This window comes from Podarcis melisellensis (genome assembly GCF_964234715.1).
Source record: "Podarcis melisellensis genome assembly, chromosome: 15".
Taxonomy (NCBI): Eukaryota; Metazoa; Chordata; class Lepidosauria; order Squamata; family Lacertidae; genus Podarcis; species Podarcis melisellensis.
Window position 1 is genome coordinate 34,019,974 of NC_138532.1, and position 13,071 is coordinate 34,033,044.

General features: G+C 45.2%; 1 long non-coding RNA gene across 1 annotated transcript; it reads right to left on the reverse strand.

Moving 5' to 3' along the window:
- Window positions 1-2,975: 2,975 nt before the first annotated feature.
- LOC309357483 lies at window positions 2,976-8,689 on the reverse strand. The gene is made up of 3 exons (XR_014163145.1): window positions 8,621-8,689; window positions 3,101-3,226; window positions 2,976-3,033 (listed from the first exon to the last, which is right to left on the reverse strand). It is a non-coding gene; the product is annotated as an uncharacterized lncRNA (long non-coding RNA).
- Window positions 8,690-13,071: the final 4,382 nt, after the last annotated feature.

Genomic DNA, 13,071 nt, shown 5'->3' on the forward strand with positions numbered 1-13,071 from the left:
GCACATAGATCAAATATATTTTAAAGCTTGAGTTTAACAAAGCATATCTGAATTGGCAGCCAGGTTGGTGTCTTTTAGTGCCTGCAAAACGGATTGCTGCCCAACTTGGTGTGTTTTGGCTGGGCTATGAGAGTTTGATGTCCTAGCCATGGTCTGGATCAGAACTGAAACAGAGGGCTGTTAGCAAAGTCAATTAAATATCGCAGATGGATGCAAGAGAGAGAGAAAACAAATCCTGATAACACCAAGGAACACAGAACAAAATCAGTATATAATTTGAGGAGAAAGGAACAGAGAGCTTACTTCGGGCCTTGTTTATAGCAAGGAGGTATACAACACAAGTCGGGATGCGGGTGGCGCTACGGTCTAAACCACTGAGCCTCTTGGGCTTGCCAATTGGAAGGTTGGCAGTTTGAATCCAGGTGACAGGGTGAGCTCCTGTTGCTCTGTCCCAACTTCTGCCAAACTAGCAGTTCAAAAGCAAGTAGATAAATAGGTACTACTGTGGCGAGAAGGTAAATAGCATTTCTGTGTGCTCTGGCTCTCATCACGGTGTTCCGTTGCACCAGAAGCAGTTTAGTCATGCTGGCCACATGACCTGGAAAGCTATCTGTGGGCAAACGCTAGCTCCCTCAGCCTGAAAAGCGAGATGAGCACTGCACCCCATAGTCGCCTTTGGCTGGACTTAACCATCCAGGGGTCCTTTAAACATAAAGGGACCCCTGACCATTAGGTCCAGTCGTGGCCGACTCTGGGGTTGCGGCATTCATCTCGCTTTTTTGGCCGAGGGAGTTGGCGTACAGCTTCCGGGTCATGTGGCCAGCATGACTAAGCCGCTCCTGGCGAACCAGAGCAGCGCATGGAAACGCCGTTTACCTTCCCACTGGAGCGGTACCTATTTCTCTACTTGCACTTTGATGTGCTTTCAAACTGCTAGGTTGGCAGGAGCAGGTACTGAGCAACGGGAGCTCACCCCGTCATGGGGATTCGAACTGCTGACCTTCTGATCGGCAAGTCCTAGGCTCTGTGGTTTAACCCACAGCGCCACCCACGTCCCAGGGGTCCTTTACCTTTACCTATTAACCTATACAACACATACAGAGGAAAGACTCCATCAGAACTACATGGAGCATGGGTTACCTGAGTGAAGATCATGCTACTCTGTTTGGTTGCTAAGCAACACTTCCACCCAACCCTTCCTTGGTTAGTTGACTTTAACATGAACCCAATCACTCCTTGTAACAAACTGAATGATCCCTGCTGCTGCTGCACTTCAAACAAGAGTGACCAGAAGCAGAGGCACAGGAGGGCAAAGGAAGATGGTTGCCATCTTGCTTTACAGAGTGCTGTAGGTAGCTGGTCAAAATCTTGCACTGTAAGCCTTAAGAGGTCTCTCAGGAGCATTAGGGATAAGACCAGTAAGTCCAAACGCTGGTTGTGTAACCATCTATGAAAGGATGTACTGTAAGGTATTGCTAAGAAAGAAATTGCCCTCAAACTGGAGACATTTTGTGTTCTTCGCATCTGTACTGCACCCTTCTGCTCTACTGTATGCACAGCCTTAACACTACATCACCCATGATGCAGTGCAACTGTGACCCAATCAGTCTGCACTCCCACACCCATGCTTCACTCAGTGCTGGCTGGTGCCCAGAGGGGCTGGTGGAGTAGAAGGCGAGGAGTCCAAAGCCAAGGTGCCAGAGCCAACTCATTCAACACTGAGACTAAGGAGGAGGTTTTGTGTGAGAAAGGAGGCTGGTCGGGGCTGGCTCAGGGCTGAGGTTGGTTGGGCAGTGCCCCATTTGCCTGCACTGGCAAAGAAGGGATGGAAATAAAGGGTGATCTTAAGGCATGGGCGATCGAGTAGGGAAGGTGACATCTGTTAGGCATGCTGGGTCCAAGCCAATTGATTTAAGAGGACTAGCACCTCAGAAGGAGGGCAAAGGAAATGACTACCAAATATCATCAGCTTTGTTTTCTAAGCCCCTCTGGCTCATACATAAAGGACAAATGTGCCAGTTAATTAATTAGTTTAATTCATTTGTTAGTCACATAACCACAGAGAAGTCCCTAGCCATCTTACAACCAAGTTTAAAAGCTTTTGAAATTCCATCAAATGCAAAAGAAACAGGTATTTTTTAAAAATCTGTTGCCGAAACACTGTTGGTGCCAGGTGGGCCTCACTCAAGAGAGCATCCCACAGGAGATGGGGAGGTCACAACCAAAAAGGCCCTGTATGCTGTGGTTACTCTCCCAGCTCCTCTTAGAGGGGGCATGTGGAAAAGCACCTCTGATGATGTATTAGCACATCCTTGTTGGAAGAGGGGCAGCCAGTACTGTGGTCCAGGGCCATATAATTTGCACCTCCCTCCCCTGGTGATTTAGCATTCCAGTTTTGCTTCACATGACAGACGGTCATAGATCTGTCTTGTCTGGAAACAAAGCAAACAGCTGTTCTTTGGAAAGAAAACAGAACCATAAAAGAAGAAGGAAAAGTCTTGCCAGACAAATGAAATTCATTTATGTAAGTGGGGGGCCCATTTGGCCTTCTTCTGCCTGTTACCAATGGCCCTGGATATCGGTAGATGCAAGTGGAAATTTAATGAGTCGGAAAGTGAGGTTTTGGACATTAAAATGCAGTTGTATACTCCCAGCTGCTTGTCCCCTAAAATAAAACACCAATCTAGTTACATGGCCAGAAATCAACAACAATTGTTCACCCTCCTGTTGATTTGGCTGTTCCGAATTAAACCAGCAGGCTTTTGATTGACGCATGCGACAGAGTGAGCACCAAACTAAGTGGAGAGAGATAGAGAGAGAAATGAAGAGGCGCCAAACTATGCCCAACAGGCCAAATCACAGCTGCCCCGGCGACCTGTTTAGATATTCCTCTGCTTTGATTTAAGACTCGGCAGAGTGTCGTGCCAGGCAGTGGTTTATCTTATGGTTTAATTCATCATACAATATGGAAAGGCCTCTGAGTTTCTTGGTCCAGGCACAGCTCCAAGAACTGAGATCCTATTTCTCTCTCTCCTCTCTCTCTCTCTCTCTCTCTCTCTCTCTCTCTCTCTCTCTCTCTCTCTCTCTCTCACACACACACACACACACACATCTTTTTCAATGGGCAGCTCGGTTTCGTTCAAAAATGATGATTACCGCTTTCCCCGTTAGGCCAGCTGCTTCCATAATAGGATTTTCTTTCCAGAAGAGATGGCAGCATTCTATGCTGTGGAAAAATAAATTAAAAAGAAGAAGATTGGCCTTTGTTGCATTACGTTGCAGAGATTTGTCGCCAGTTGTGGCCAGTAGCCCAGGGAGGCTTGCCTGATGCCCTCATTACACATATTTAGGCGCCAGGCGAAAACATTCCTCTTTACTCAGGCCTTTGGCTGTTAAACAAACTATGTCAGTGGTTCCCAGTTAGCTAAGTGCTGAGGACCGCCTGTTTTTCAAAAGCCAAGCTATGGACCCCATACTTCTGAAAATTTTGCTACCTCTATGTGGGGCTTTTTAAAGCTGGAACTCACCGGAACTCAGTTACGGCACCTCTCAGGTAGGCACCATTGCCATTCTGAGAGAATGATGGAGGTGTTCATGGTGTGTTCCGGCACCTCTTTTTCCAGAAAAATAGCACTGCCTCTACGGTAGTTTTTGTTATGTGAATGGTGGCACAGCGTGGGTTATGTGTACCACCTGGGGTTCACAGACCACCAATTGGGAATCACTGATCTTTGGCATTTAAAATGCATGTATGTGGGGGATTGTTGTTTTTAAATACGTTACTCATTTTGTGTTGTTACGTTGTGACCCGCCCAGTGATCTTTGGATGAAAGACAGTATATAAATTTAATAAGTAAATAAGGCCCAAGGATCTGCTCGATTAGAATGTGCTGAGGGAGACTTCGACGGTGCTCTGTGCCAAAAGATCCTGTGTTGTATCCAATCTTAGGGACCACTTGGAGGGTTTGCATTTTCACATCAGTTTGTGGTTTATTTATTTTTAAGCACTAATGAAATTTCATCGGCATTTTAATGCTGATTTTTTCTAATAGGCATGTTTGTATGCAATCTTCTCCCCATTTTTTTTTGCAAGCAGTTCCCCCATATATATGCAGTCCTATGCACATCTTACCCCAGTCTATTATTTCACTACATGCTACTTGGCTTGAGAACTGCATAGCAGAAAACAGAGAAGCTTTTAAAGGATGGCTGCTTTTTCAGTCCGTGTATTCTTTCAAAAAGTGCAAAATACAGTAAACAGGTTAGCTTTTATATGTGAACTGAACCAAGTTTTCCACCATTCCTACTTCTAATAGACTTGGAAGGGCGAAACCCTTGAACCTCCCCCTTCTGAACTTCACCTAGGATGGTGTGTTATTCTTGACAATGGCAGCCTCCTCAGAACAAATATAACATGTGGCTCAGCTGGCATTTTGTGGACAGGCTTGGGTTGTGCTGCCTTCCCCATGCCTTTGCACATTCCCGTCCCCTTTGGTGATTTTTTCAAACACAATTTCACTCCAAACTGGAGCATGTGGTGGGTTAGAGATCCCCAGTGATTAATAGGAGCTGTCTATATAAATCAAGCACCGTTCAGTCAGGCACGTTCTGTTCAGGCAGCCATTTTGTCTGAGCCTCTGGCTGCAGCCACAAGCTGGCGCCACTAGATGGCTCACATACTCCTTGAGGAGAAAACCAACTGGTTTCTCCTCCGTTTGCCTGCTTCCATTCCTTGAGGCAGCGCCGGACATTTCTGCTGGGGGGGTGATGGGGGGGCGAGATAGAAAAGGAGCTCATAAAGAGTTCAGCCAATTGAGTTTGTGGCACTGTTAAACACCATTAATGTAGATTAATTATATATTTCATTAGTTAAGCCAAAGCCTACAATCTGGCCACTAGCTGGAAAGCGTTCCCCCGAATTAAATCAAGGAAATTGAAGTAAGAACCATTCAGTGATAGCAGTTAATAAACCATGACTAAGTAACTAGAGAAGAGTTGAAAATAAAACCCAGCTTTCTGTTGCAAGCCGGAAGTGTGTGGAGGAAAGAGGCTCTGTGATAGAAGTTAATGGATGTTCCATCTTGGACACACAGGTGGGGTTTAGTTTGGGAGAACATTCGCAGCGGAACAATAAATTGGGAAAGGCTTTGTTCTCCCTCTGCTGTTGTGGTTGCTGGAAGGGCATGAACATTTTATTGTTGTCCTTATTAATGATTTGTATAAACTGCCAACTCATCCAACAGTTTACAACAAAAACCATTCAAATCTCATCATAAAATACAGGACAGGTAGTCCTGTGGTCAAACTGCAGGTGGTGGCCATTTTGTATGTGTCCAATTGATGCATGTTGGCTGACGCGCAGGTCCTTTGGGGTCCGAAAGAGGTCAGAACAGGAGTATAACCAGGGTGGGTTGGTGTGGGGAGTAATAGGGGTGAGGTATAATGGGGGTGTAATGGAGAGGGGCGAATTTATATGCACTCGGCTGATGCTTGTGGGAACCAGGAATGGAACCCCATGCAAAATGGTTGCCCTCTGTAATTCTTGAAAAATGCTTGGCCAAATAAAAATGTGTTGAAATAGCAGGATTGGAAGCGCCCATCTGACTTGAATGGGAACAATGTTCTGGGGATATGGGTGCTGTAATGTTGAAACTCATCGCTGGTGTAGAAACCAAATCAATATATATTATAGCTGGAACAGTCAGGAGGGCTTTTCCAGACAATTGCAGTGATCTGGGGATTGTATAATGGTCAAGACAGCTTTATATACTAACAGTAATGCCTTGAGCTTGGGTTCCACCTTCACTCTAAAACAGTATCATGCCATTTTAAATAGTCATAACCCCCCCCCCAATAATTATGGGAACTGTAGTTTGCTAAGGGTGCTGGACGTTGATATGTGTAGTCACAGAGCTACAAAGCTCAGAGTGGTTTAGAAGCCAATCCCTTCTCCTTAAAAACCCTCATAGCTCTCTCTCCGAACAATTCTTAGCACCCTTGACAAACTACCATTCCCAGGGTTATTTGACTGCCTAAGTGGGTAGGATGCTGCAGATGGGGCCTATGTTTGTGTTTTGAGACAATCGCCCAGAAGCCATTGGCAAATCGTGGGAAGTGCCAGCAAATAGGTCAATGCATTCTAATCACTGCAATTGCCCACTAGCACTCTTCACTTTAGGAACAGTACGGGTGCCAGGCCAGAAATGGAGCCTCTGTGATGAAGGAATTGCCAGAGTTCCTCAGTTTGAGGCTGCAAATGCTTTGCAGATTGACTCTGAATGCAGTCAAGCTTATTTCCAAGTGAGCGTTCACATCACTGCACTGTTGGTGTCATATCTGTGCCTGCTGGCATTATATAGGATGGACTACGGGTGGCGCTGTGGGTTAAACCACAGAGCCTAGGACTTGCTGATCAGAAGGTCGGTGGTTCGAATCCCCGCGATGGGGTGAGCTCCCGTTGTTTGGTCCCTGCTCCTGCCAACCTAGCAGTTTGAAAGCATGTCAAAGTGCAAGTAGATAAATAGGTACCGCTCCAGTGGGAAGGTAAATGGCATTTCCGTGCGCTGCTCTGGTTCACCAGAAGCGGCTTAGTCATGCTGGCTACATGACCCAGAAGCTGTATGCCGGCTCCCTCGGCCAATAAAGTGAGATGAGCGCCACAACCCCAGAGTCGGTCACGACTAGACCTAATGGTCAGGGGTCCCTTTACCTTTACCTTACCCATTTTGACCGATGCAAGGGGGTAGGTGGCAAGAGATAGATCTTTCTAGACCAGAGGTGCCCAAACTTTTTTCCAAAGAGGGCCAGATTTGATGAAGTGAACATATGTGAGGGCCAACCAAAGTTGTTGAGCTTTTTTCTAGCCTTGATGGCTGAGAATGACTTAACACCTTTGTTGTGTTGAATCTGTTCTTGCTGGTACTCACTATGATGTTGTTACAGTAAGTGTCACACTTTTACCCTTGAATACCCCCAGCAAAAAGCACTGCTAACGATTTAACACCTTTGTGTGTTGCTTCAGGTGTATTTATAGAGAAGCAGCTCATAAAGTGTTATAAATAAATAAGTTGGTTAGTCATAAGTGTTATATATAGATGCAATTTGTGATAACCAAGTCACACTTGAGTGTCTGTGTACTGCAATAGTGCAAGGATGGGCAAGTGCAGGCCCACTTAGATAAATGCAGTTTTGTGAGAGGGGGCAGTTTTAAGTAAAAAAGACAATTGGAAATGAAAGAAATGCTTAGGTGCCCTGAGAACTCCTTCCTTCTGGCTCCAACACTCAGTTAGCATTCTGTTCCCATTGAGCATGCTCAGTAGGATGGTTGGATCTCTGTTTCTCATTTCCCTACTCTTAAATGTGGTTCTCCATATTGCCACATCAGATTGCATTATTTGGTTTAGTTTCCAAAGAAGTCCCCATGAAAACGCATTAGCATTTTCATGCAAATTTCTCCTAACATTCTTCTGCAATTTTGCCCAATGAACCACATCTTTGCAAAAGAATTTCCCTGATTTAATGCATTTTTGCACACAGTTTTCATTAATGTGTGGATTTACACGCACACTTTCCCCTAGTATAAGCTTTTCCCCTGCACATTCCTTGGCACTGCAAAATTCAGAGAGGTGTGGATTTTGAAGGACGGCTGTGCTTTGGTTCATGCATTATTTCAAAACTGCGCATTCAGTGGGCTCACTTTTGAATGCAAACTGAATGCAATTTCTACCCCGTCCCTAATGCTCAGACCTCCTTTCTTAGTTCTTCTGCTACAAAGTGTTCGGATACTTCCCTCCTGCCCATTGAAGCTGCGGTTTTGGCTACAAAAAGCAACAACACTTACTTCTAAACACTGGAAACAATTTCCCAAGAGAAGCAGAAAGCTCATCTTCCACAGGTTCACAGCAGAGGCACATGTAAGCAGCGGAATCGGAAACGGGCGCTCACATCACGCACAGGACTCAGTGTTAAGGTTAATGGGAGTTATTGCTCTGTGGCCAAGAGGAAATCAGGTTTCTGTAGCTGCAAAATTCCTCTGATGGTTCATAATGCTGTAGCAGATTCTGTGCAGCGATGCAAGCACCCCACAAAATACCATGTCAGACAGAACAACAGTTTTGACCTTTTTTTGTGTCTGATGGTAAGCAGAGCAATGGCTTATTAAGATTGCAGGAGGCACAGGCACGTCCTCCAATAAAGCTGTCTCATACGGAGTGCGGCTGTTGGTACTTCCTGCTAAGTTTCATTGGCTCTGACTGGTTGGGTTCTCCTGGGTCTCGGAGATTATTTCCACCCCTGCCAATTGAGACCTTCTCATGGAGATCTCAGGCAATCAACTTGGAACCTTCTTCAAACAAATGACGGGCTCTTTCCTTGAGCTATGACACCTCATTGAAGAAATGATTTCATATTTGGTCACTCCCCCCCTTCTTTAGCTTTCATTATTTTGCTTTATAGAACATGTCCTGATTAAATCTGGGCCAAAGTCCCAACAGCCTTTTCAGCAATTCATGCCCATACCCAAATACCCCCCCTTTCATGGGAGACAAATGGACACGCAAGAGAGATTTAGCCAAATGCACGTTAATCTGAGTGTTACATTAATATGAGGAAGCATACTCACTATATTGTTCAATAAAATATGTATTACAAGGTAAAATGCATACTGGGGAAAAACTTGCCATAACAGAAGCTGTTTGCTGTGCAAAGCACGGATTGGCTGGAGCATGTGATGTCATAAACCCTTCCTAATGTCTACAGCTGATTTACAGCTTCGCTCTTCCTTTGTTCTTCCTTTCTAAATCAGAGAATAAACGCTTGTGTAAATTAGGCTTAAAACAATTTTAAAAGGCAGACGCCCTCTCTAAAGAATGGGGTGGGGAAGAAATGAGAGGACACCTCTTTCACCTTCAGTCGTCTTGTGGTGTTCTGATTCCCGAAATGATCCACCTATTCTCCGTTGTTGTCCCTTATGCAGGGAGCTGCGTCCCAGAACACCTCCTCTTCGCTTATTTCCTTTAAGCCCCTCCTCAAAACTCATGGTCCCTGAGAAACATTTTGATCACCCCCCCATTAAAAATCTCTATTACTCTGGGTCCATATTCTTGTCACCAGAAAGTCAGACTCCAAGGCCATGTCAAATAGCTGCCATTTAAATTACCCACAAAGCACCCGATGTAACACAGCTCTGGGGAATTGTGGGAAATTAAAGTGCAAGCTCTCCAGTGCTGGCCACAAGGGATAAAATGGCAGTGGCCAGTGTGGTGTAGTGGTTAAGAGTGGTGGACTCAAATTTCGTGAACCGGGTTCGCTTCCCCACTCCTCCACATGCAGCTGCTGGGTGACCTTGGGCTAGTCACACTTCTCTGAAGTCTCTCAGCCTCACTCACCTCACAGAGTGTTGGTTGTGGGGGAGGAAGGGAAAGGAGAATGTTAGCCGCTTTGAGACTCTTTCGGGTAGTGATAAAGCAGGATATCAAAGCCAAACTCTTCTTCCTCTCCACTCCCCCAGTAGATGCTCAAGGCTGCCACATGGTGATGCCAGGAGTGGTGATGAGCGCTAGCCAATCAGTGCTGTGCACAGCAGGGTTCTGTTTCAGAGGAGCAGAATTACTTTTCATGCTGGAGGAGGAGAAGACACAACAACATCATGTGCCATGTTTAAAGCTACATTGTCTTTGCACATAACACTGGCATAGCTAAGCAGTCCGTTTAATTGCCAGGAGCTTTTTCTCTCTGTCTAGAGGCAAAGCATTGCCACATCTCAGTGGCTTTTCTCCATGACCCACCCCCCCTTCTCTGTGTGTGCATGGGTTGGTGAATCCCCCCCTCCGCCGTTCTTGCCTTTTGCTGGGTAGCAACAGCAAAACCTCGAGGGAATCGTATATCAGCATGCCGATGAAGTGTAATATCTCCCAGCGGTGTGATTGCCAATTCCTAGGCGACGCTCATCAGTGCTGCAAATCACCATTATTTCTACAAGCTTTAAAAATTAAGAAGGGAAGTTCCACTTTAGGGTGGGCAGCCTTTCACGGGACGGCCTATGAACTGGGGGCAAATCCCTCACTTAAAAATATACCGTTTATAAGTCACACAAGCTGTGGCCTTCTATTAAACGCCTTTCATTCTCTGCCATGGATTTGGCTCCAGGCCAAATAACATGTTTGCACATACCTTTTAATAGGTTTACTCATTTGAGGTAACTTTCAGTCTGCTTTTTCCCCCCTCCAAGAATGCATCATTTCTCATTCTGTGTTTGTCACATGCAACACCGTTTCCTTTCTCCTGCAGTCCACCTTCTGGCCCAAGTAGGTTATTTGTCTTGTGGCTAAATTATGTGACTTGGGTAATTAATGATGTAGATTATGTTATCATTATGTTATTCCACCCCATTCCTTTCAATGAAAAGGAAACACAATGCAAATGGGGGGAGGAGAGAAACCCCATAATTATGTATTGTTTGGAGGCTGAAAACATCAACCAGTCCTGATTATGACCACTGGATTGGAATAAGAAAACATAAGCAATTTCCACCCATGTTTCTTCTTGTCGCTTTCTTCAGCACCCCTCGTTCCATGTGCTATTTTCTGTATTTTTGTGTATGGTGTATGCTGCCCTGAAATCTGATATGATGACAAAAGGAATGGGGAAATATTTTTCAAAGAAGAACATAGCTCAGTGGTGGGGAACCTTTTAGAGATCAAGTGCCCAAAATGCAACCCCAAACCCACTTATTTATTGCAAATATGGATATGGGATAATAATGATTGTCTGCATGTGCACATACAAATAAATATAAATAAATAAGCCCAGCCAGATGGCCGGGGTAATAATAATAATAATAATAATAATAATAATAATAATAATAATAATAATATTATTTTGCCATTTGATGAGAGTTTGCCTAAGAACCCCATGAATGCTAACCTTGAGTTCCATGATGAAGGAAAGGCAGGCTATTGGTGTATGCAGAAGCAGCCATTATGGTGCCCTTCAGATGTTGCTGGACTCCCAACCCCACCAGCATGGCGCACAACTCCCCCTGATGCCGCTGTGGGCGGCGTGCGCTCTAGGGAGCGTTTCCTGCTCACAGCAGTGTGTGTGTGTGGGTGGGAAGCCCACTTTGCCAACCCCCAGCAATGGCCCAGCTGGGGTGATGAAACACATGCCCACAGAGAGGGCTCTGAGTGCGCGCTCTGGCACGCATGCCATAGGTTCACCAACACTGACATAGGACGAGCGTTCCTGGATCAGACCAAAGGCCTACCTCTGGGCTCCCCAGTGTGGTCCCTGTGAGCATAAAAGCAACATTGGAAAAAGCCTCAGCGCCTGAGAAGCCTCTGAACTCCATCTCTACTGCCCCATTTGTTGTTGTTGCTTAGTCGTTTAGTTGTGCCCGATTCTTCGTGACCTCATGGACCAGAGCACGCCAGGCACGCCTGTCTTCCATTGCCTCCCGCAGTTTGGTGAAACTCATATTCATAGCTTCGAGAACACTGTCCAACCATCTCGTCATTTGTTGTCCCCTTCTCCTTGTGCCCTCCATCTTTCCCAGCATCAGGGTCTTTTCCAGGGAGTCTTCTCTTCTCATGAGGTGGCCAAAGTACTGGAGCCTCAGCTTCAGGATCTGTCCTTCCAGTGAGTACTCAGGGCTGATTTCATTAAGAATGGTTACATTTGATCTTCTTGCAGTCCACGGGACTCTCAAGAGTCTCCTCCAGCACCATAATTCAAAAGCCTCAATTCTTCGGCGACGAGCCTTCTTTATGGTCCAGCTCTCACTTCCATACATCACTATTGGGGAAACCATAGCTTTTACTATAGGGACCTTTGTCGGCAAGGTGATGTCTCTGCCCCATTTACTAGGAGTTTATCCCTTTTGGAAGCAATCTGTGTCTGTAAAACTACAGAGAATTGAAACAACAACAACAACAACAACAATTTTATCATTTATACCCCACCCATCTGGCTGGGTTTCCCCAGTCACTCTGGGCAGCTTACAACATAAATAAAAACATAGTAAAACAAAAGGCTTAAAAAACTTCCCAGTACAGAGCTGCCTTCTGATGTTTTCTAAAAGTTGTGTAGGTCTTTATCTCCTTGACCTCTGAAAGGAGGGTGTTCCACAGGGAGGGCGTGCCCTTATAAGAACGTAAGATAAGTGCCTAGAGATAGTATACACACAGCCAGGAGAAGAAGCAGCAAACACCAAGTGTAACAGCAGGGATCATTCAGTTTGTAACTTCAGGGTTAATTCTCTTATCATTAAAGTCTAGCCAAGAGGGAGATGGGTGGAGATATCGCTTGGCAACCAAGCAGAGTGGCATGATCTTTTCTGCATTTCTTAAGTGGCTTTGCTAACACAGAACTAACACGGTTAGTTCCAGCTGCCTATAAGGCAGCAGGAAACAAAATAAGGTGGAAGATTCTAACACAGAAAGCCAGGCCTCACAACTTCCAGCCACCTTCAGAACAATTGGGTTGCCCGGCTATTTCTCTGGGGCCACCGACATGCTGTTAGTTAGTTAGTTATAACAGTGAGCACCTTGTTTTCAGCCAATCTGTTCATGATAAGGCCCCTGTAATATTAAAAATTCAGCGCTTGAGTTTTCATCTAGCCTCCCCATCCCCTTTTCCTTTTCTGCTGTTAGCATTAGGCAGTTCTGGGAGTTTTTCCAGCTAAAGAGCAGGGAATAAATTTTATGAATGAGTGATAAATAAAATTACAAGTAGCCATATGAATGAATATTATTTTATTTTTTGGGGAAATGCCTTGGGGATCCTTCTGGAAATCAAACCAATAAATAAACCGTTCCCATGAATAAAACATTCCCCAGAGCAGCACATGGGGGAATAAGCTGAGCAAAGCTGTTTGGCGGAGACTGACAGAAATCCTGATAACAGAGCAATCTCAGTAAGGAAACCACGATGGCTGAGCAAATGCCTTTTTGTCACTTCAGAAATTCCCACACTCAGATATTGAGCACCTTCCATTCTTGCCTCTCTCCGGGGCTTTTATGCAATTCTGTATGCTCTGTGCCAGCTCCTCTCAAGGCCTATTATTTCCTTCTGATA